This window comes from Oncorhynchus masou, chromosome 29 (assembly GCF_036934945.1).
Source record: "Oncorhynchus masou masou isolate Uvic2021 chromosome 29, UVic_Omas_1.1, whole genome shotgun sequence".
In the NCBI taxonomy this organism is placed as follows: Eukaryota; Metazoa; Chordata; class Actinopteri; order Salmoniformes; family Salmonidae; genus Oncorhynchus; species Oncorhynchus masou.
In genome coordinates this window covers 93037986-93042985 of record NC_088240.1, presented here as the reverse complement: position 1 = coordinate 93042985, position 5000 = coordinate 93037986, and the positions used below count along the sequence as shown (strand labels likewise).

Genomic DNA, 5000 nt, shown 5'->3' with positions numbered 1-5000 from the left:
ACACACACACACACACACACACACACACACACACACACACACACACTGGTGCTTATAGATTTAATCTAATCAAAGACTGGGGTGTATCTCAATAGTGTAGAGTGGCTTCCTTTCCTCTGTCATCTCTGGTGAAAAGGAGACTCACTCCCAGTTTCATGTGTCCGAGACGAGGAAAGGAAGCCGTGAGTCTGTATTGAGACTCACTCCCAGTTTCATGTGTCCGAGACGAGGAAAGGAAGCCGTGAGTCTGTATTGAGACTCACTCCCAGTTTCATGTGTCGGAGACGAGGAAAGGAAGCCGTGAGTCTGTATTGAGACTCACTCCCAGTTTCATGTGTCCGAGACGAGGAAAGGAAGCCGTGAGTCTGTATTGAGACTCACTCCCAGTTTCATGTGTCGGAGACGAGGAAAGGAAGCCGTGAGTCTGTATTGAGACTCACTCCCAGTTTCATGTGTCCGAGACGAGGAAAGGAAGCCGTGAGTCTGTATTGAGACTCACTCCCAGTTTCACGTGTCCGAGACGAGGAAAGGAAGCCGTGAGTCTGTATTGAGACTCACTCCCAGTTTCACGTGTCCGAGACGAGGAAAGGAAGCCGTGAGTCTGTATTGAGACTCACTCCCAGTTTCATGTGTCGGAGACGAGGAAAGGAAGCCGTGAGTCTGTATTGAGACTCACTCCCAGTTTCATGTGTCCGAGACGAGGAAAGGAAGCCGTGAGTCTGTATTGAGACTCACTCCCAGTTTCATGTGTCCGAGACGAGGAAAGGAAGCCGTGAGTCTGTATTGAGACTCACTCCCAGTTTCATGTGTCGGAGACGAGGAAAGGAAGCCGTGAGTCTGTATTGAGACTCACTCCCAGTTTCATGTGTCCGAGACGAGGAAAGGAAGCCGTGAGTCTGTATTGAGACTCACTCCCAGTTTCATGTGTCCGAGACGAGGAAAGGAAGCCGTGAGTCTGTATTGAGACTCACTCCCAGTTTCATGTGTCCGAGACGAGGAAAGGAAGCCGTGAGTCTGTATTGAGACTCACTCCCAGTTTCATGTGTCCGAGACGAGGAAAGGAAGCCGTGAGTCTGTATTGAGACTCACTCCCAGTTTCATGTGTCCGAGACGAGGAAAGGAAGCCGTGAGTCTGTATTGAGACTCACTCCCAGTTTCACGTGTCCGAGACGAGGAAAGGAAGCCGTGAGTCTGTATTGAGACTCACTCCCAGTTTCACGTGTCCGAGACGAGGAAAGGAAGCCGTGAGTCTGTATTGAGACTCACTCCCAGTTTCATGTGTCCGAGACGAGGAAAGGAAGCCGTGAGTCTGTATTGAGACTCACTCCCAGTTTCATGTGTCCGAGACGAGGAAAGGAAGCCGTGAGTCTGTATTGAGACTCACTCCCAGTTAGTTACATGTGTCCGAGACGAGGAAAGGAAGCCGTGAGTCTGTATTGAGACTCACTCCCAGTTTCATGTGTCCGAGACGAGGAAAGGAAGCCGTGAGTCTGTATTGAGACTCACTCCCAGTTTCCTACAGAGACTCGGTGCTTATTGGGTTTTGGTATGAATCTGTCAGACAACCAGGATTTGGAGAAAATCACATATCATCTCTTGACAGGAAACTGAACTAATCGGACGTTATCAGCGAAATGTCCTGAACCGAACTGTCTGGCTACATACTTTGTTGATTGACCAATTCTTTGCTCAAGTGTCCTTTCTGAAGGTTTCAGTAGATGGGATCACAAGCTTTTTCTTTCGGGGATCAATACAGTCGTTGTTGAATTCCAGTGGGTGCCTCACAGTCCATTGTTCCTCTTCAGACTCTACAACAAGGCAGCAGTGTGTGGAGTAGATCAGGCCGGGGTCAAATGCATTGTATTTTAATGGAATAGACGTGTTTATTCAAAATATATGACGACGATCTTCTCGGTTGTTCTCCACTAATCACAGATAGTCAAGTCTAAAACGTGTATTGGTTAATAAGAACTTCCTGTACACTGTTACACTGTAGCCACATCCTCAAACGTATCCAAGCAGAATATTTGTGGGTTTTAAAAAATGTAATTTGTACTAAACAGAATGTATAATATTGCCTGTCATTCTATCAGTCTTGTGGTTTTTTTGTCTCTTCTCCTGATGCTCTGACAAACTAAGCAGCTATTTCATGTGTGTTGTTTCTCCTTCTCCCGATGCTCTGACAATCTAAGCAGCTATTTCATGTGTGTTGTTTCTCCTTCTCCTGATGCTCTGACAATCTAAGCAGCTATTTCATGTGTGTTGTTTCTCTTCTCCTGATGCTCTGACAATCTAAGCAGCTATTTCATGTGTGTTGTTTCTCCTTCTCCTGATGCTCTGACAATCTAAGCAGCTATTTCATGTGTGTTGTTTCTCTTCTCCTGATGCTCTGTCAATCTAAGCAGCTATTTCATGTGTGTTGTTTCTCCTTCTCCTGATGCTCTGACAATCTAAGCAGCTATTTCATGTGTGTTGTTTCTCCTTCTCCTGATGCTCTGACAATCTAAGCAGCTATTTCATGTGTGTTGTTTCTCCTTCTCCTGATGCTCTGACAATCTAAGCAGCTATTTCATGTGTGTTGTTTCTCCTTCTCTTGATGCTCTGACAATCTAAGCAGCTATTTCATGTGTGTTGTTTCTCTTCTCCTGATGCTCTGACAATCTAAGCAGCTATTTCATGTGTGTTGTTTCTCCTTCTCCTGATGCTCTGACAATCTAAGCAGCTATTTCATGTGTGTTGTTTCTCCTTCTCCTGATGCTCTGACAATCTAAGCAGCTATTTCATGTGTGTTGTTTCTCTTCTCCTGATGCTCTGACAATCTAAGCAGCTATTTCATGTGTGTTGTTTCTCCTTCTCCTGATGCTCTGACAATCTAAGCAGCTATTTCATGTGTGTTGTTTCTCCTTCTCCTGATGCTCTGACAATCTAAGCAGCTATTTCATGTGTGTTGTTTCTCCTTCTCCTGATGCTCTGACAATCTAAGCAGCTATTTCATGTGTGTTGTTTCTCCTTCTCCTGATGCTCTGACAATCTAAGCAGCTATTTCATGTGTGTTGTTTCTCCTTCTCTTGATGCTCTGACAATCTAAGCAGCTATTTCATGTGTGTTGTTTCTCTTCTCCTGATGCTCTGACAATCTAAGCAGCTATTTCATGTGTGTTGTTTCTCCTTCTCCTGATGCTCTGACAATCTAAGCAGCTATTTCATGTGTGTTGTTTCTCCTTCTCCTGATGCTCTGACAATCTAAGCAGCTATTTCATGTGTGTTGTTTCTCTTCTCCTGATGCTCTGACAATCTAAGCAGCTATTTCATGTGTGTTGTTTCTCTTCTCCTGATGCTCTGACAATCTAAGCAGCTATTTCATGTGTGTTGTTTCTCTTCTCCTGATGCTCTGACAATCTAAGCAGCTATTTCATGTGTGTTGTTTCTCCTTCTCTTGATGCTCTGACAATCTAAGCAGCTATTTCATGTGTGTTGTTTCTCCTTCTCTTGATGCTCTGACAATCTAAGCAGCTATTTCATGTGTGTTGTTTCTCCTTCTCCTGATGCTCTGACAATCTAAGCAGCTATTTCATGTGTGTTGTTTCTCCTTCTCCTGATGCTCTGACAATCTAAGCAGCTATTTCATGTGTGTTGTTTCTCTTCTCCTGATGCTCTGACAATCTAAGCAGCTATTTCATGTGTGTTGTTTCTCCTTCTCTTGATGCTCTGACAATCTAAGCAGCTATTTCATGTGTGTTGTTTCTCCTTCTCTTGATGCTCTGACAATCTAAGCAGCTATTTCATGTGTGTTGTTTCTCCTTCTCCTGATGCTCTGACAATCTAAGCAGCTATTTCATGTGTGTTGTTTCTCCTTCTCCTGATGCTCTGACAATCTAAGCAGCTATTTCATGTGTGTTGTTTCTCCTTCTCCTGATGCTCTGACAATCTAAGCAGCTATTTCATGTGTGTTGTTTCTCCTTCTCCTGATGCTCTGACAATCTAAGCAGCTATTTCATGTGTGTTGTTTCTCTTCTCCTGATGCTCTGACAATCTAAGCAGCTATTTCATGTGTGTTGTTTCTCTTCTCCTGATGCTCTGACAATCTAAGCAGCTATTTCATGTGTGTTGTTTCTCTTCTCCTGATGCTCTGACAATCTAAGCAGCTATTTCATGTGTGTTGTTTCTCCTTCTCCTGATGCTCTGACAATCTAAGCAGCTATTTCATGTGTGTTGTTTCTCCTTCTCCTGATGCTCTGACAATCTAAGCAGCTATTTCATGTGTGTTGTTTCTCCTTCTCCTGATGCTCTGACAATCTAAGCAGCTATTTCATGTGTGTTGTCTTCTCCTGATGCTCTGACAATTCTCCTTCTCCTGATGCTCTGACAATCTAATCAGCTATTTCATGTGTGTTGTTTCTCTTCTCCTGATGCTCTGACAATCTAAGCAGCTATTTCATGTGTGTTGTTTCTCTTCTCCTGATGCTCTGACAATCTAAGCAGCTATTTCATGTGTGTTGTTTCTCTTCTCCTGATGCTCTGACAATCTAAGCAGCTATTTCATGTGTGTTGTTTCTCTTCTCCTGATGCTCTGACAATCTAAGCAGCTATTTCATGTGTGTTGTTTCTCTTCTCCTGATGCTCTGACAATCTAAGCAGCTATTTCATGTGTGTTGTTTCTCTTCTCCTGATGCTCTGACAATCTAAGCAGCTATTTCATGTGTGTTGTTTCTCTTCTCCTGATGCTCTGACAATCTAAGCAGCTATTTCATGTGTGTTGTTTCTCTTCTCCTGATGCTCTGACAATCTAAGCAGCTATTTCATGTGTGTTGTTTCTCTTCTCCTGATGCTCTGACAATCTAAGCAGCTATTTCATGTGTGTTGTTTCTCTTCTGCTGATGCTCTGACAATCTAAGCAGCTATTTCATGTGTGTTGTTTCTCCTTCTCCTGATGCTCTGACAATCTAAGCAGCTATTTCATGTGTGTTGTTTCTCTTCTGCTGATGCTCTGACAATCTAAGC

General features: G+C 43.6%; 1 protein-coding gene across 4 annotated transcripts in view; it reads left to right on the top strand.

The window, feature by feature from the left end:
• LOC135520987 (ankyrin repeat and IBR domain-containing protein 1-like) overlaps positions 1-5000 on the top strand; it is a 99583-nt gene that overhangs the window by 45527 nt on the left and 49056 nt on the right. The window lies entirely within an intron of this gene.